This window comes from Lactuca sativa, chromosome 3 (genome assembly GCF_002870075.4).
Source record: "Lactuca sativa cultivar Salinas chromosome 3, Lsat_Salinas_v11, whole genome shotgun sequence".
NCBI classification, from domain to species: domain Eukaryota; kingdom Viridiplantae; phylum Streptophyta; class Magnoliopsida; order Asterales; family Asteraceae; genus Lactuca; species Lactuca sativa.
Genome location: NC_056625.2, coordinates 177,338,664 through 177,358,776, shown reverse-complemented (window position 1 = coordinate 177,358,776; position 20,113 = coordinate 177,338,664).

Sequence of the window (20,113 nt, the reverse complement as noted above, 5' to 3'; positions counted from 1 at the left end):
TTTTGTAGTATATTGTGATGCATCGATTTTGGGGTTGGGTGCGGTGTTGATGCAGAGGGGTCATGTGATAGCATATGCATCGAGGCAGCTGAAGCCTCATGAGACGAGATATCCCACGCATGATCTAGAGTTGGGGGCAGTAGTGTTCGCCCTCAAGATTTGGCGCCACTACTTATATGGGGTTCGATGTATGATATACACGGACCATAAGAGCTTGAAGTACTTGATGGATCAGCCCAATCTAAACATGCGTCAGAGGAGGTGGTTAGATGTGGTCAAGGATTATGATTGTGAGATCCTGTACCACCCGGGCAAGGCCAACGTGGTGGCCGACGCGTTGAGCCGCAGGGCGGAGAGCACTCCATTACGAGATGTATGTTTGAGATTGACCATGATAGCTCCGGTATTGGATGCCATCCGTGGGGCACAGGCCGAGGCTGTGCAGCCGGAGATGCAGAAGAGGGAACGGGTCGTTGGTTTGGTTTCAGAATTCGTTACGGATGGGCGAGGGCTTATGACTTTTCAGGGTCGGATTTGGGTACCGTTTGTGGGTGGTACGCGCACTTCCTTGATGGAGGAGGCTCATCGGTCGAAATTTTCGATCCATCCGGGGGCTACGAAGATGTATTTGGATTTGAGGAGAGAGTATTGGTGGCCCTGTATGAAGAGGGACGTCGCATGGTTTGTTGAGAGGTGCTTGACCTGCCGTAGGGTTAAGGCCGAGCACCAGAGACCGCATGGCAAGTTGCAGCCATTGGAGGTTCCCGAATGGAAATGGGAACAGATCACTATGGATTTCATCACCAAATTGCCGAGAACTACCAGAGGAGTTGATGCAATTTGGGTGATTGTGGATAGGTTGACGAAGAGCGCCCACTTCCTTGCCATCAGTGAGAGTTCTTCAGCAGAGAAGTTGGCAGAGTTATATGTGAGAGAAGTGGTATCTCGGCATGGGGTGCCGATCTCGATTGTTTCAGACCGTGATGTGCGCTTTACTTCCAGATTCTGGAAGAAATTTCATGAGGAGTTGGGTACTAGGTTGCATTTTAGTACAGCATATCATCCCCAGACAGACGGTCAGAGTGAGCGGACGATTCAGACGCTCGAGGACATGCTTCGAGCATGTGTGTTGGATTTCGGGGGTAGCTGGGATGCGTATTTACCCTTGGCAGAGTTTTCCTACAACAACAGCCATCATTCGAGCATTGGTATGCCACCCTTTGAGCTGTTGTATGGTAGGAGGTGTCGGACCCCCATTTGCTGGGGAGAGGTCGGGCAGAGAGTGATGGGCAGTACCGAGATCGTGCTTCAGACGACAGAGCAGATTCAGCAGGTCAGACAGAGGTTATTGACCGCCCAGAGTCGACAGAAGAGTTATGCAGACAGACGCCGGTCCGAGCTTGAGTTTCAGGTCGGCGACTTCGTTCTTCTGAAGGTCTCTCCTTGGAAAGGAGTGATTCGATTCAGGAAAAGGGGCAAGTTGGGGCCCCGGTATATTGGGCCATTTCGTGTGATTGAGAGGGTAGGCCGGGTAGCCTATCGTTTGGAGTTGCCAGCAGAGTTGGGGCAAATCCACGACACTTTTCATGTGTCGCAATTGAGAAAATGTATTGCCGATGAGTCGGCAGTAGTTCCATTAGAGGATATTCAGGTGGATGCGAGCCTGAATTATGCCGAGAGACCAGTAGCCATCAGAGATCGGAAGATCAAGGTTCTGAGGAACAAGGAGGTACCTTTGGTGTTGGTTCAGTGGCAACACCGGAAGGGATCAGAGATGACCTGGGAGCCGGAGCGCGAGATGCGGGCTCAGCATCCGGAGCTATTTTAGAGCGAGACTTCGAGGGCGAAGTCTAATCCTAGTGGGGGAGAATTGTAACAGCCCGGATCTTCAGGTATTTTATTGTTTTAATATTGTGAGTTTTGAGAAGGGACTCGGCGAGTTGGAGCTCAGACTCGCCGAGTAGGGTCGCGATTCTGGACGCGGGATTCGTTCGGACTCGGCGAGTCCAGGATATGGACTCGGCGAGTCCACGCTGTTTAATGAAACCCTAATTTCTCGGGTTTGGGACCTATTTAAATGGCCTTATGGCCGTCATTTGCATCCATCAGTCCATAAAGAGAAACCCTAAAAGTGCTTTAGCGATTTGAGAGTGAAAGGAGGCATTTCTTGGCATTTGTGTGTTGTTTAGCAAAGAAGAAGGAGGCTCTAGCCAAGAGGAGGCAAAGGAGACTGCTATTTGGTGGATTTGAAGCTTGACCCTTCAATCTAAAGGTATAATTTCGACTCATCTCCTGTTTTGTGAAGTATAATCGATTTTAGGGTTTCTTGTGGCCTTGTTGAGTTGATTTGATGGCCAAATAGTCCCATGCTAGTGATGAGACTCCGGATCTGGATCCATAGAGGTCCAGAGAGCCTCATTCTTCAAGCTTTATAGAGAACAATGGAGGTCATGACCTTGTGTAGTGAGATTTGTTGAAGATTCTTCATAATTGGTCATATAGAGGTTGTTAATGCATCAAGACTAGGACTTTACGTGATGAATCAGTCTAGGAGGGCCAGATCTATGAATTGTTGGAGTAGATCTGACCTTAGAAGCAAGTTCGAGTGATTGCATGGAATGGACTCGCCGAGTCCGATGAGCAGACTCGGCGAGTAGCTTGAAGATTGCCTTGGACCGGCCAGTGAGTGGTCCAGTCGAGTCAGGAGTTGACCCAGTGAGTCAGGGCGAGTTAGAGAAGATTGTCATGTGGTCTGAGTCGAGCTGGGACTCGCCGAGTCGTTCTTGAGACTCGGCGAGTTGAGTCGGGGTGGTCCCGCGATTCTTCCAGGTGGAACTCGTCGAGTCAGGGGGAGTACTCGACGTGTAGAAAAGGGAATCCTAGAGAGTTGGTGAGAACGTCTAGACTCGCCGAGTTGCGGTGTGCACTCGCCGAGTCCGGTCAAAGTTGACCGTTGACCGTTGACCGTTGACCTGTGTTGACTTCTTAGGGATAGTCAACCTTAGAGATAAAAGTATTAATTAGAGTCTTGTGATGTTATAGGAGGATTAGAGCTCGGAGTATCGAACACGAGGGATTTCCAGGGATCGTGAGATACCGAGACACGCGAGGTGAGTCTTCTCACTATACCTTACCTTGAGTCGGTAATCAGAGTTATGTGTTAGTGTATGTATGCTACGTGTATGTTATGTGTTGTACTGCATTATTTCTATGTGATTTATGTTGTGCATGTTTATAGAGTTGGAACCGGAAGGTTCACAGAGTTAGAACCTGAGGGTTCACAGAGTTTGGGTGCACGGACCCATAGAGTTATGGCCTCGAGTGGCTAATATGTGTTTTATGTGTGGTATTTTGGGGAACTCACTAAGCCTTGTGCTTACAGTGTTAGTGTTGTTGTTTCAGGTACTAGCGATGACCGTGGGAAGGCGCCGGCTTGATCTGTACACACGTAGAGGAATTCGATATAATTATGTGATCTTGGGATTTGTATGATACATATTGGAATTTGAAAACTTGATGTTTTATGAAATTAAAAGAGAAATGTTTTTATAAATTGTGAAAAATAAATTTCAAAATTTTCGGTGTTACAAGTTGGTATCAGAGCCTTGGTTTGAGGGATTCGAGTACACCTTCGGGCGTATTTGAACTCAAACTGAGGATTTGAGATGTATTTTCAAAAAGAGTAAAAGATTTTCGAAAAACGCAGGGCAAGAGATGTGTGTACGATCAGTCAGCGCCCGAACGGTGATTTCCCAAAATACCTTTATATATTATGTGATATTGATATTGATATGTTGTATCCGCATGCTAGAGTAGGCTAGGTATTGCTATTAGGACTAGAGTGGCCTGATGTGTGATGCCTTAGCCTAGGGAGAGGTGAGCTGCTATGAGATGCTTGAGAGTGAGTAGGTAGCAGCAAGGGACTTATGAGAGATCTATTAGAGAGTAGCCTATGCATGATAAAGTACTTGAGACCTGGAATCCAAAGAGAAGGACTTGGAGTGTATTCTGGTGCGGTGCGGACAGTAGTATTGGGCCCGTACTACTGGAAGCACCGGAGCGGTGTGCAGCCCAAGTCAGAATCTTTGGAATGCCAAGAACCAAGGAGAAAAGAGTTGTCGAGTGTGAGCATACTCGTGTCGATTCTAATTTATCGTATGTTGTATTTCAGAGGTAGATCATGGTGAGGACACGTTTGATGCCCGAGAGCAGTGGTACCAGTGAGGAGGAGATCCGTCGGATCATTCAGGAGGAGGTGGCTGCGGCCATCAGGGCAGAGATACCGGAGATGTTTGGGTCTATCAAGACCACATTGATTGAGACGTTTGATGAGCGTTATGCCGCTCTTTCTGAGGCTGCTGCTGCAGCGGCTACCGCCGCGATTGCTGCTGCGAGGCCGCAGTGTGGGGATGCGTTGCTGTTCCGTGAGTTCAGCAACACAAAACCACCAGAGTTTGATGGTACTCAGGATCCGGTGGCAGCTATGAGGTGGATATCTGATATTGAGGGGTGTTTCTTCACTTGCTCGTCTCCTGAGCATTTGAAGGTGCGGTTCGCGCTGAACCAGCTTCGCTTGGGAGCGAAGGACTGGTGGAAGTTTGTGACGACGCATTATACGCCTGTTGAGCTTTCTGCGGTGACCTGGGAGAGGTTCACCACTATGTTTCGGGATGAGTACGTTCCCCAGGTGGAGAGGGAGCGTTTAGCACAGGAGTTTCTGACCCTCAAGCAGGGTACTGAGTCTGTTACAGCGATCACGAGGATGTTCCACGAGAGGGCGATGTTCTGCCCTGAGCACGTGTCCACTGAGCAGGCACGTATGAGCCGCTACTTGAGCATCTTGAGGAGGGATATTCGGGAGTTCGCTGCGAACTCCTCGTACCGGACATTTGCCGAGCTTCAGGCAAATGCCCGGAAGAGAGAGATTGAGCTTGAGACCCAGGCCAGGGAGGAGGCAGAGTCTCAGGGGAGGGATCGGCGACCGGCGCTGTCGCAGCCGGCCGCCAAGCGGGCCAAGCCTGCTGATCCCAGACCAGGGAGCCAGAAGGGCCGCACTTGCGGAAAGTGCGGCAAGGGTCATGACGGAGTCTGCCGAGCAGGGTCTTGCTACAAATGTGGCAAGGAGGGGCACATGGCCAAGGACTGCCCCAAGGGGTTTGCAGTGTGCTTTCACTGCAACCAGACCGGACACCGGAAGGCCGAGTGTCCGCAGTTGCGCGGAGCATCTCAGGGATCTGCTCCTGCCGCCACCAGAGTTACAGAGAGTCGGCCTGTGAAGGCCGAGACGCCGAGAGCTCGAGGGAGAGCCTTCCAGCTGACTGCGGAGGAGGTCCGCGCTGCGCCCGATGTTGTGGCTGGTATGTTTCCTTTCGTGTATTTATTTTGATATATGGTGTTATGCTTATATTATGTTATGTGTAGGTACCTTTCTTGTGAATTCCGTACCTGCTTTAGTGTTATTTGACTCGGGTGCGAGTCGGTCTTTTGTATCTTTGGCCTTTAGCCAGCATATCAGTGCTAGTCGTGAGGCACTGAGTCGGCCTCTGAGAGTCTCCATAGCTGATGATAGAGTGATTTGTGCCGCAGAGGTTTTCCGGGGATGTGTGTTAGAGATCTTCGGGATTGAGTTTCCGATTGATCTGATTCCTATTGCGATGGGTGATGTTTGTGTCATTGTGGGCATGGACTGGTTGAGCCGATTCGGCACGATTATCGACTGTGAGCGTCAGCTGGTGACTATACGAGACCCTAGTGGGGGAGTTCTTTCAGTATACGGTGAGGGTACACGTTCGGGATCAGCCTTTTGTTCGGCCGCTAGGGCGAGGCAGTGTCTACAGCAGGGCTGTAAGGGTTTTGTGGTGTATGTGATGGATACGCGAGCGACTTCCGAGAGACCGAGTTCAGTTGGGGAGGTACCGGTGGTGTGTGAGTTTCCAGATGTCTTTCCCGAGGAGCTGCCGGGAGTACCTCCTGTGAGGCAAGTGGAGTTTGGTATTGATTTGGTTCCGGGGGCTGCGCCTATAGCTAAGGTGCCTTATCGTCTTGCACCTCCAGAGATGCAAGAGTTATCCTCGCAGCTTCAGGAGTTGCTGGGGAAGGGATTTATCCGGCCGAGCAGCTCGCCGTGGGGAGCACCTATTCTGTTTGTCAAGAAAAAGGATGGTTCACACCGGATGTGTATTGATTACCGGGAGTTGAACAAGCTGACGGTCAAGAACCGTTACCCGTTGCCGAGGATCGACGATTTATTTGATCAGTTGCAGGGAGCATCTTGGTTTTCCAAGATCGATTTGAGGTCGGGATATCATCAGGTGAGAGTGCGAGATGAGGATGTCCAGAAGACAGCTTTCAGGACGCGATATGGGCATTATGAGTTTGTGGTGATGCCTTTTGGGCTCACTAATGCCCCGGCAGTGTTCATGGATCTCATGAACAGGGTATGCAGGCCGATGTTGGATCGGTCGGTGATTGTATTTATCGATGATATTCTGGTGTATTCGAGATCTAGAGAGCAGCATGAGGAGCATTTGAGGGAGGTCCTTGGGGTGCTGAGATCGGAGAAGCTTTATGCAAAGTTCTCCAAGTGTGATTTCTGGTTACGGGAGGTCCAGTTCCTAGGACATCTCGTTAACCAGGAAGGGATTCTGGTCGATCCGGCCAAGGTTGAGGCGGTGATGGGTTGGGAGGTGCCAAAGTCACCCTCTGAGATCAGGAGCTTCCTTGGATTAGCAGGGTATTATCGGAGATTTATCAAGGATTTCTCCAAGATCGCAGTGCCGCTCACCAAGTTGACCCGGAAGGGTGTTGCATTCTCATGGGGTCCCGAGCAGCAGACCTCCTTTGAGACACTTCGCCAGAGGTTGTGCGAAGCCCCGGTATTAGCTCTCCCGGAAGGGATGGAGGATTTTGTAGTATATTGTGATGCATCGATTTTGGGGTTGGGTGCGGTGTTGATGCAGAGGGGTCATGTGATAGCATATGCATCGAGGCAGCTGAAGCCTCATGAGACGAGATATCCCACGCATGATCTAGAGTTGGGGGCAGTAGTGTTCGCCCTCAAGATTTGGCGCCACTACTTATATGGGGTTCGATGTATGATATACACGGACCATAAGAGCTTGAAGTACTTGATGGATCAGCCCAATCTAAACATGCGTCAGAGGAGGTGGTTAGATGTGGTCAAGGATTATGATTGTGAGATCCTGTACCACCCGGGCAAGGCCAACGTGGTGGCCGACGCGTTGAGCCGCAGGGCGGAGAGCACTCCATTACGAGATGTATGTTTGAGATTGACCATGATAGCTCCGGTATTGGATGCCATCCGTGGGGCACAGGCCGAGGCTGTGCAGCCGGAGATGCAGAAGAGGGAACGGGTCGTTGGTTTGGTTTCAGAATTCGTTACGGATGGGCGAGGGCTTATGACTTTTCAGGGTCGGATTTGGGTACCGTTTGTGGGTGGTACGCGCACTTCCTTGATGGAGGAGGCTCATCGGTCGAAATTTTCGATCCATCCGGGGGCTACGAAGATGTATTTGGATTTGAGGAGAGAGTATTGGTGGCCCTGTATGAAGAGGGACGTCGCATGGTTTGTTGAGAGGTGCTTGACCTGCCGTAGGGTTAAGGCCGAGCACCAGAGACCGCATGGCAAGTTGCAGCCATTGGAGGTTCCCGAATGGAAATGGGAACAGATCACTATGGATTTCATCACCAAATTGCCGAGAACTACCAGAGGAGTTGATGCAATTTGGGTGATTGTGGATAGGTTGACGAAGAGCGCCCACTTCCTTGCCATCAGTGAGAGTTCTTCAGCAGAGAAGTTGGCAGAGTTATATGTGAGAGAAGTGGTATCTCGGCATGGGGTGCCGATCTCGATTGTTTCAGACCGTGATGTGCGCTTTACTTCCAGATTCTGGAAGAAATTTCATGAGGAGTTGGGTACTAGGTTGCATTTTAGTACAGCATATCATCCCCAGACAGACGGTCAGAGTGAGCGGACGATTCAGACGCTCGAGGACATGCTTCGAGCATGTGTGTTGGATTTCGGGGGTAGCTGGGATGCGTATTTACCCTTGGCAGAGTTTTCCTACAACAACAGCCATCATTCGAGCATTGGTATGCCACCCTTTGAGCTGTTGTATGGTAGGAGGTGTCGGACCCCCATTTGCTGGGGAGAGGTCGGGCAGAGAGTGATGGGCAGTACCGAGATCGTGCTTCAGACGACAGAGCAGATTCAGCAGGTCAGACAGAGGTTATTGACCGCCCAGAGTCGACAGAAGAGTTATGCAGACAGACGCCGGTCCGAGCTTGAGTTTCAGGTCGGTGACTTCGTTCTTCTGAAGGTCTCTCCTTGGAAAGGAGTGATTCGATTCAGGAAAAGGGGCAAGTTGGGGCCCCGGTATATTGGGCCATTTCGTGTGATTGAGAGGGTAGGCCGGGTAGCCTATCGTTTGGAGTTGCCAGCAGAGTTGGGGCAAATCCACGACACTTTTCATGTGTCGCAATTGAGAAAATGTATTGCCGATGAGTCGGCAGTAGTTCCATTAGAGGATATTCAGGTGGATGCGAGCCTGAATTATGCCGAGAGACCAGTAGCCATCAGAGATCGGAAGATCAAGGTTCTGAGGAACAAGGAGGTACCTTTGGTGTTGGTTCAGTGGCAACACCGGAAGGGATCAGAGATGACCTGGGAGCCGGAGCGCGAGATGCGGGCTCAGCATCCGGAGCTATTTTAGAGCGAGACTTCGAGGGCGAAGTCTAATCCTAGTGGGGGAGAATTGTAACAGCCCGGATCTTCAGGTATTTTATTGTTTTAATATTGTGAGTTTTGAGAAGGGACTCGGCGAGTTGGAGCTCAGACTCGCCGAGTAGGGTCGCGATTCTGGACGCGGGATTCATTCGGACTCGGCGAGTCCAGGATATGGACTCGGCGAGTCCACGCTGTTTAATGAAACCCTAATTTCTCGGGTTTGGGACCTATTTAAATGGCCTTATGGCCGTCATTTGCATCCATCAGTCCATAAAGAGAAACCCTAAAAGTGCTTTAGCGATTTGAGAGTGAAAGGAGGCATTTCTTGGCATTTGTGTGTTGTTTAGCAAAGAAGAAGGAGGCTCTAGCCAAGAGGAGGCAAAGGAGACTGCTATTTGGTGGATTTGAAGCTTGACCCTTCAATCTAAAGGTATAATTTCGACTCATCTCCTGTTTTGTGAAGTATAATCGATTTTAGGGTTTCTTGTGGCCTTGTTGAGTTGATTTGATGGCCAAATAGTCCCATGCTAGTGATGAGACTCCGGATCTGGATCCATAGAGGTCCAGAGAGCCTCATTCTTCAAGCTTTATAGAGAACAATGGAGGTCATGACCTTGTGTAGTGAGATTTGTTGAAGATTCTTCATAATTGGTCATATAGAGGTTGTTAATGCATCAAGACTAGGACTTTACGTGATGAATCAGTCTAGGAGGGCCAGATCTATGAATTGTTGGAGTAGATCTGACCTTAGAAGCAAGTTCGAGTGATTGCATGGAATGGACTCGCCGAGTCCGATGAGCAGACTCGGCGAGTAGCTTGAAGATTGCCTTGGACCGGCCAGTGAGTGGTCCAGTCGAGTCAGGAGTTGACCCAGTGAGTCAGGGCGAGTTAGAGAAGATTGTCATGTGGTCTGAGTCGAGCTGGGACTCGCCGAGTCGTTCTTGAGACTCGGCGAGTTGAGTCGGGGTGGTCCCGCGATTCTTCCAGGTGGAACTCGTCGAGTCAGGGGGAGTACTCGACGTGTAGAAAAGGGAATCCTAGAGAGTTGGTGAGAACGTCTAGACTCGCCGAGTTGCGGTGTGCACTCGCCGAGTCCGGTCAAAGTTGACCGTTGACCGTTGACCGTTGACCTGTGTTGACTTCTTAGGGATAGTCAACCTTAGAGATAAAAGTATTAATTAGAGTCTTGTGATGTTATAGGAGGATTAGAGCTCGGAGTATCGAACACGAGGGATTTCCAGGGATCGTGAGATACCGAGACACGCGAGGTGAGTCTTCTCACTATACCTTACCTTGAGTCGGTAATCAGAGTTATGTGTTAGTGTATGTATGCTATGTGTATGTTATGTGTTGTACTGCATTATTTCTATGTGATTTATGTTGTGCATGTTTATAGAGTTGGAACCGGAAGGTTCACAGAGTTAGAACCTGAGGGTTCACAGAGTTTGGGTGCACGGACCCATAGAGTTATGGCCTCGAGTGGCTAATATGTGTTTTATGTGTGGTATTTTGGGGAACTCACTAAGCCTTGTGCTTACAGTGTTAGTGTTGTTGTTTCAGGTACTAGCGATGACCGTGGGAAGGCGCCGGCTTGATCTGTACACACGTAGAGGAATTCGATATAATTATGTGATCTTGGGATTTGTATGATACATATTGGAATTTGAAAACTTGATGTTTTATGAAATTAAAAGAGAAATGTTTTTATAAATTGTGAAAAATAAATTTCAAAATTTTCGGTGTTACAGTTTTCTGCAATGTAAATTCATTAAAATTTCTGAAGTTTTTTCTTGAAAAGTAGTAGGATCTCCTACAAAGTTTTTGATAATAGCAAAAATTAAAGTGTTAACCATATTATCTTCAAATGTTTGTATTTGTTGATTATTTTCTTGTTTTATAATAGTTTTCTTAGCAGATAAAATATAATCTTTTTTCTTCTTGTGAAATATAGAAATCCCACCATCCTTTAAGGCTGCCAGTAAAACCAGAAGTAATAATATTAACAATTTGAAGTTGAGTATTATTATGAGCTTTATAAGCATTAGCAGCCATAGTCATTTGTTGTATAATATTTCATAATTTGATGTTCAGAATGGCCATCAACATTCCATTCATAAACATAATTACCATCATATTGAGAACGATCAAATTGAAAACTTCGTTCTTCTGATTGAACATCTGGAAGAGAGGGCCTATTCCAATAATTTCTTATGGTTGGTTTTGGATTTTTTTTCCGAAAGTGCTTCGCTTTGATTGATGAATTTTATTAAGATTTGAAAAGTCATTAGTGAGTTGGCTAATATCATCATTTGAATTAACAAATTGTTGAGCAAGAGTTTCAAAATTTGTTTCACTATTAATATCAATATTTTCAAATTCATCATTTGTAAGAGTATTAATATTGTTAGTGTTTGAAATATGAAGTTTTGAAAGTCTTTTTTCTAATTCGTTAATTAAATCCATATTTCCTAGATTAAAATTATCATCGATTTGACAAGGAACAAAACTTATATTACTAGCGCTTGTCATATCTTGCTTATTATCATTCTTGTCTTTGAAAATTTTTTCTTCAACTTTAACTAAATGTTCGGTAATACTAGATAAGGTTTCGTTTGCATAATTATTTTGGTAAATAATTTTTTGAAGACCCTTTCCAGTAGTTAATTGATTTGGGGCTTGAACTAAAAGAGTCGCAATAAACATATCGTTAATAATAATTTCTCATTTTGGTGGAAAATTAGCAATAATTTCTTTATTAGAAATAATATCTTTATATTTTTTTTCTTAAAATGGGAGTGATAGAATCATTTTTAAATGGGTAAAGTATTTTATGTTTAGGGGCATAAATTAACTCAAACCATTGAAAAAAAAGGAGAATAAATTTTATTTGATAAAACATAATATTCCCAAATGCCTAAATGGAGAAATCTTAAGTAGTATGAAAAATTTTCTTCGTGCCAAACTCTTTTTTTATTATTATAATCTTTGTAATACTCAATATTTTTTAAGTAATCAAAGTCAACTTGATATTCTAAATTTGAGAAATTCATTTTAACAGGTTGTTTTTGTTAGGATTGAAGAAATATGTTTTATTGACTCTAAATTATGACTTCGTGATTTTTCGTATTTTTTTATTCCTATCGTTAGCCTAGAAATTTTTTCTATTTGTTTATTATATTTATTTGTATATGGAAGTATTTTGTATAAATTATAATCTTCATGAGTTCTAGTTTCTTCTAAACCTTGAATGGTTTTGTATATGTTAGAATTTATCTTCCAATGTCTTTTTAATATATTAGCCCAAAGCTTATTATTTTTTGAACAATTAATTTGTACTTTAGAACTCATATTTGTTGTTTAAAATTTTGAAGTTCATCAATAAAATCTGATTTAGTAGGACTAGGAAAACTATTTCCATTATTTTGATCATCTTGATATAATGGTTTGGGAATAGAATTAGTATAGTCAACAGTTTTTAGTTTTAAAGATCTTGACTTTGATAACGAAGATTTTGAAGAACTTGTTTCTGGGATAAAAGAAGTCGATAGTCTGGATGATGAAATGTTAAGGAAGAAAAATTTATATCTACTGAACCATCATTATATTCTATAATATTTGAGATTTGTTTCGAAGAGTCTAATGATTTTGGATCGATAACATTTTGTAAATTCCAGTTACATGATTGAGTTATATCAGACCATTTTAACCTTTTTGGTGTGTGGACTTTGGTATGGTTAGTATTTGCTTCAAAAATAATTGTTTCATTTTTAAGACTTGATAACCGTGTTTTCGGTTCAAGTGTAGTTGTTATAATTTTGTAACAAACACGATAAATTATTGTTAAAGGCTTTGTATCATCTTTAAATTCTAAATTTTTTGTTTCTACAGTTAACACTAAAGTATCTAAAATATTTTTATCAAATTATATATATATATATATATATATATATATATATATATATATATATATATATATATTGAAATATCAATAAATACTAAATTGATATAATAAGGATTAAAAGTAATTTTTTAAAATAGAAAATGATATAAATTGAAAATATGTTTTAACTAGAAGGGGTAAAGACGTAAATTTTTGATAAAGTGATTGTTTGATGGGGGTGTTAAGAAAATCGTTTAAATAAACACACCGTCTGTTGGTTTGTCTCAAAATAATAGTCCACTTCGAAAAATAAATAACATTTTTACCAAAATACTTCCTCTTTATTACTTAACCAACTAAGCATTTAAAGGAATATTAAATGCAAAATAAAGACAAAACTGTCGTTTTATTAAATAAAATTAGTGGTAATTAATGTTTTTTTAATATATATGTTTTTTTTTTATCCGTAGGCAATAACATTGAAAATATAAATTTAGGTTAAAATGGCTTTGACACTAAAAGTGGTTTTTGACCGATAAATTAGGTGGGAATAGCAACACCCAGTTTATGATTTTGAATAGGGATAATGACTTGAAAGGGTAACGAGCTTTCGATTTTTGTCACATTTAGTCACTAAACTTTTTTTCGTTATCTATTTGCCATTGAACTATTGAAACTGTTCACATTTTACCCTTATGACCGGCTGTTGCCGGTCATAAGGGTAAAATGTGAACAGTTTCAATAGTTCAATGGCAAATAGATAACGAAAAAAAGTTTAGTGACTAAATATGAACGAAATCGAAAGTTCGTTTCCCTCTAAAAAGTTCAATGACTAAATGTGAACAAACTTCCTCTTGTATCATGTTTTAGCAAATTATTTATTTTTGTTAAATTGTAGCAACATTTGTTGATAAAGAAATCTATGAAATAAAAAAAAACAAAACAAAACCCTGAAAATATATTTAAAAAAAAAACAAAAAACCAAAACCGAAATAAAAAACCAATGGTTTGACATTTTCCAAAATAAAAAATCAAAATTTCCAATCTGATTTTGGTTTTACAAAAAAATGGATCATTCTCACTGATGTGAATTATGACCATTGGTTTGGCATGCGAAATTTGTGACATCCCATGAATATATAGTTACAACATCGTCTGAACTCGTAATTCATAGTAAGGGGTTAGAGTAGCATCGCATGAATACGTAGTTACAATATCGTCTGAAATTGTAATTCATCACCTACAAGTTATGGGCCTGCTGGTGTTTCCACTGGGCTGTCTAGAATAGTCCGTGGTCGCCATCTATACTCTGGTAGATGACTACATCGCCACAGTGCTGGTTAAGGTTATGGTATCTCCTTTCATCCTACATCACATATTCATCATTATCTATTTACCTAATTATCATCACCTTTCTATCATCACCTATCTCTCATCATTTTATTTCATCACATTGCTGGTTAAGGTTATGCTTCATAACTTCGAACCCCAAGGTTTACTCTACTAAAGTGTAACATCCCGGAATAGCAAGAGTAGAGTTGAAGGGCTAAAAGTGTTATTTGGGAAAGAGCGACTCGGCGAGTCCATGGATGGACTCGACGAGTAGAGTCGCGGCTTGGTCGCGTGTTAAGTAGCCGACTCGGCGAGTCGATGAGATGGACTCGGCGAGTAGGCGCTGAGTGGAGAAAGCCCTAATTCTCGGGGTTGAGCCCTATTTAAAGAACATTATATCCTTCCCCCAGCCTCTTTATTCCCTTTTGAAGTCCAGAAACCCTAGAAAGTGTGATTGAAGAAGATTGGAGTGTATTTGGAGCATTGGAGGAGTTTGTTGAAGGAATCTTGTGAGATTGAAGGCTTGGGGCAAGGGGCTTTGCTTGGATTCGAATTTCATTGCAGTTGGGGCGTCATTTGGAGGTAACATCTCGTTCTTGGATTGATTGTATGTTGTTTCTTCATTTTGGGGTTTGTGGGATCTAGTCTATGGGTGAAATTGGAAGTCTAGAGGTTAGATCTGAGGTTGCTACCTCAGATCTGAAATGGAGAAGAATCAGAGAGCATGAAAGTCCCTGTGTTGGACTGTTTAGTGAAGCTTGCATGTCCCAAACCCTAGTTATAAGTGAATAAGGCCTAGATCTCTTTGGATTCACGTAAAGTTGGCCACTTTACGTGATGGATGAGTTGTATGAGACTAGACCTATGTTTTGGATCATTTGCATGGCCTGGAATGCTTCTGAGTGGATTCAGACCGGTGGTACTCGGCGAGTCACATGAGTGGACTCGACGAGTTGCTTGAAGATGAGCTAGAACTCGGCGAGTTGGAAGAACAACTCGGCGAGTTGGATGAAGATGGCCTGGAACTCGGCGAGTTGTATGAACAACTCGGCGAGTAGGTTGATGATAGTCTTAGACTCGGCGAGTCTGTTCTTAGACTCGGCGAGTCTTGTCGAAGAGTCCCGATATTCCCTGGTTGAGTCGAGAATCGGTGAGTCAAGGGATGACTCGGTGAGTTGTGTGCGAGTGGACTCAGAGTTGTTGGACTCGGCGAGTCTCGGAGTGACTCGGCGAGTTAGGTCGCGGATTGAGTGAAGTTCTGGTTATAGAAACTCGGCGAGTCATAGAGTTGACTCGGCGAGTAGAGTCAGTCAGGGGTTGACTTTGACTGAGGACTTTGATTTTGACCAAGGGTTGACCGTTGACTTTTAGGGTTTGGTCAGCGATGTGGCCTTTGGGCCAAGAGAGGGGTAAAATAGTTTTTTACCCTTAAGAGGGTGCATTGAGAGGATTGATTCTAGTCTCGAGAGTTATAGTCATGAGAGTTTTGCCTTACGTGTTAGGCGGTGGCAAGTTCGAGATCCGAGTATGGAGATATCTGCTTTCTGCTTGCCAGGTGAGTCTTCTCACTATACTTTACCTTGAGTAGATAACCAGAGTTATGTGACAGAGTATTTGTATGCTATGTATGTTATGTGTTGTACTGCATTATTTCTATATGATTTATGCTGTGCATGTTTGCAGAGTTGGAACCGAAGGGTTCCTAGAGTTAGAACCGGAAGGTTCACAGAGTTTGGGTGCACGGACCCATAGAGTTATAGCCTCGAGTGGCTTATATGTGTTATGTGTGTGGTATTTTGAGGAACTCACTAAGCTTCGTGCTTACAGTGTTTTGTGTTATGTTGTTTTCAGGTTTCTTTCAGTACTACGGTACGGCACCGGCTTGATTGTACACACCAGAGCAAGAGTCATATTTTGGAGGATCCTGGTTTTCTATGCAAGTGAAAATGGAGCTATGTTTTGTAATTTGATTATAAATGAGATTTTTAACAAGTGTTCTAAGAATAAAATGATTATTTAAAATGAAAATTATGTCTTGAAATTTACGGTGTTACAAGTTGGTATCAGAGCCTTGGTTTGAGGGATTCGGAGGCGCCTTCGGGTAATTCTGGACTCAAACTGAGGAAGTAAGAAAAGTTTTCAAAGAAATAATTTTCTAAAGCGAATAAGAGTTCAAAGAGAAAACGAGAAAGAGCAGTGTGTACAATCAGCCAGAGCCCGAACGGTGATTTCCCAAAATACCCTTACTTTTGTGTTATGAGATATTTATGATGCACTTTATGAGATATTATTGCATGCTAGAGACAGGCTAGGTATTCCATATATTAGGACTAGAGTGGCCTGATTTGTGATGCCTTAGCCTAGGAATTTTTGTGATATGTGATGTGCTTTTGAGTATGTGATGAGTGAGAATATTTGATTGGAATCCTTTAAGGGATTTGAGTAGAGGAGTAATCTAGGGGAGATACCTAGATGAGTACTGTGGTACTTGGAGAAAGAATAGTCAGAGACCGCGAGGGGAAGAGTTGCAGAGTTCGGCGGTACTTCCGAGGATGAGCAGAGCAAGCGGAGTTATCACCCAGAGTGAGTTATATATATTCTTCGATGCTCGAATGCTGCTTGCTTCGTGCTTTGTGGAACTCTTGATGATGGGAGTCAGCTACCAAGCGAATATGACGATATTCAGGAGGTAGATGGCTGGCATCATTAGGAGCTCTTCAGCAGCTGATGGCAGAGAAGTGTGGGAATCTGGGAAGAGCCTAGGGAGTAACCTTAGCCAGATGAGTGCACTGGCAGGGTAGAGAATTTCGCTAAGGAGCGAGCGCGCGACGGAATTGGTGAACTAGAAGGTCGAGCAGCTACTTAGGAGCTCCGGGATAGTCCGTGTGGAAAGTATGGGTAGATGTGGCAGGTAGTATGGGCCCGTACTACTGAAAGCAGAGGACCCATACTTGATACAGGGAGTATTCTGAAGATTCTAATGAGCGTATTGAGGAGTGATGTTATGGTTGAGTACCATACATCGGAGCAGATTGAGGAGTGATGTTATGGTTGAGTACCATACATCGGAGCAGATTGAAGAGTGATGTTATGGTTCGAGTATCATACATCGGGGCAGATGGAGGGGTGATGCTATGGTTCGGGTACCATACACCGGAGCATATTGAGAAGGGATGTCATGGGATGAGTACCATGGTTAGTAGTGAATGATGCTTGTGATTATCTTGTTATCCGGTCACGATTGATGAGGTAGAGATTGGACGCTATGGGTTTTAGGCCTGTAGGCCATGATTGAGTTTGGAGAGGCGTCCCTTGAGAGGGAAGTCGAGTGCCTATCAGAGTATTTTGGTAAGGAGTTAGAGGGAGAGGAGAATTTCGGTCCGAGTTGAGCAATCAGTCGATAGAGGAGAGGTCACCTTCTATGTGGGTGGTGCTATTTATGTTGTGTGCAAGACATGAGAGGCCTGATGTTTTAGTTTTGGGTTTGGGGGTAAACCCTGCAGGTCGTTATTGGTGATGATTTCTCCCAGAGTATCAGGCAGCATGTGTGCCGCGAGGCAGTAACTTATCATGAGCAGATAGTCAGTTGGGACTGAGGTAGTCGAGGACCACACCACACCTATTCGAGAATAGTAGGATGTGTTGTAGTGGTATCAGTGGGGAGTTCAGTCGAGTTTTGCAGTGCAGAGAATTTTCATCTATGTTGGGAGTGGGTCCCTGTCCTTGGGACGATTCCGGTGTTGGAGCGTTGGTTGATGAGTTGAGGTGAGAGGTACGATGATTTTGCGGTTCAGACTATGAGCCAGGGATGTTATTGAGCAGTTGAGATGGTTAGTGCTAGATTGGTATGAGATTTGGAACGACTAGAGGCAGTCGTGATGAGAAGTTCTTGAGTAGTTCATCAGAGGTTCAGAGTATATGAGGTTGACTGATTTCCTTAAGGGGGAATTATCGGGCGTTGTGTAGTACTTTCCTGGGGCAGGTGCGATTTCGCTGGTGAAAAATAGTTGTGGGTTGGTTGTGTGCTAATTGGTGATGGTTCGAACCCTAAGTGGGGGAGAACCGGGTACAGTATGTAAGAAAGCAGAGATTTGTCAAGAGTAGTTATAAGTGGAGTATAGAGATCTGCTGTAAGAAATCATGAGACCAGAGATGTCGGTGATCGAGGAAAGGGGTTAGAGTGAGTTAATACGGGAAGTACTTGATGAGAAGGATAAATGTCTCCACGGCAGGTGTTTGGTGTTGTTGCAAGTAGATAGAGAATGATTGGGTAGCCAACTCCCGGTGCGGTATGTGTATCCTTGTTTGAATTTGAGCGGTGGAAAATGAGTTCGGAGAATTATCAGCGTATTTAGTAGCGTTAGCGTTTTCTTGTATTCCAATTGAGAAATTGGATACACCGAGTTTGCAATTTGGAAAATGCAGATCTAATTTTGGGATTCAGAGGAAATGTATTATTGTGTCTATATGATGCTTGGGGCAGGAGATCAATGGTTGTGGCAGGATCTTGTGATGTTCTGTTGGGGTATTCTGAGATATCCGGGTATGATATCTTTATTTCAGGAGTTACTCGTGAATCTTGAATTGAATCGACTTGTGGTATATCAGGTATCTATGGATCTAGTGGGAGCCCTTCGAGTATGGACATCCAAGGAGATTATTTGAGAGAGTGGATTTTCGCAAGGGTGGGCATTTGTTATGTTGATTGCCTCCAGAGTCTATGATGGATATCCGAGTCGTAGTACTCACTATTCAGAGGGTGTTGTGATACTGCGGGGAGCCGTAGTACTCACTAGTCAGAGGGTGTTGTGATACTGCGGGGAGCCGTAGTACTCACTATTCAGAGGGTGTTGTGATACTGCGGGGAGCCGTAGTACTCACTAGTCAGAGGGTGTTGTGATACTGCGGGGAGCCGTAGTACTCACTAGTCAGAGGGTGTTGTGATACTGCGGGGAGCCGTAGTACTCACTAGTCAGAGGGTGTGTGATACTGCGGGGAGCCGTAGTACTCACTAGTCAGAGGGTGTGTGATACTGCGGGGAGCCGTAGTACTCACTAGTCAGAGGGTGTTGTGATACTGCGGGGAGCCGTAGTACTCATTATTCAGAGGGTGTTTTGATACTGCATGGAGTCGCAGTACTCACTAGATGGAAAGAGAATGTGATGTTGGAATGTTTTCCGAGCAGTGTATGAAGTGGAAGATTTTTGGGTTTGAGTAGCCCTAGTATTGAGTCTTTGGAGCCTGGATGTTGAATCGGGGGCGAGACTGGGGTCTCCGTCTCTGTCGGTAGATGCGGTGAGATGCGCAAGGGATATGCGCAGCAGAAACCAGAGATCAGGGCTGAGACGATCCTCAATTGGATCGTATTCTTCTCGCATGAGGAAACGAGGATTTCGTGACTTGCGTGTCACTGGGCAAGGAGAGTGGTCGGGGAAAAGGTTAGTGAGATGTTTGGATCATGTTATGGGAGACCTTTGGAGGCTCAGCTGTGGAGTCAAAAGCTGACCTGGTGCTTAGTCTCGAAGAAGGATATGAGAAATGAGCTAGAGCTTATCATGAGGTTGTCTGAGGACACCCCAGAGCGAGTGAGCGATTCAGACGCTCGAAGTCATGCTTCGGGCATGTGTATTAGATTTCGGAGGAAGCTGCGGCACGTAATTATCCTTGGTTGAGTTGTCCTATATCAACAGCCATCATTAGTGCATTGGTATGCCGCCCTTTGAGCTGTTGTATAGGGGTGGTGTCAGACCCTCATTTGCTGAGGAGGGGTAACGCATGGACCCGAGAGTCCTTGCGAGCAGATCCAGAGCATGTGCGATACATGGAGTAGTGACAAGGTTGTCAAGTGGATTTCCCTAGGTAAGGGAAGAGAAAGGTGTTGGTTCACGGAAGTGAAGGTAGTAGTGCGAATGGATGATTTAGAGTATGAGGGTTGAACGTGGTGTCCGTTACAGTGGTACGGAATGACATCGTGATGAGATGTCTGCTGAGGACGCGGAAGGGATTCCACGGGTGTAGAGCCAGGAGGCTCGGAAGGGATCCAGGGAGAGAATCCTGGACTCTCAGTGTGATTCTGATCAGGGTATTGGGTATGTATCAGTGGTTCATCCTGGGGGATGTTTGAGGATATCATCAGTGTATCGGGTCTTCTAACC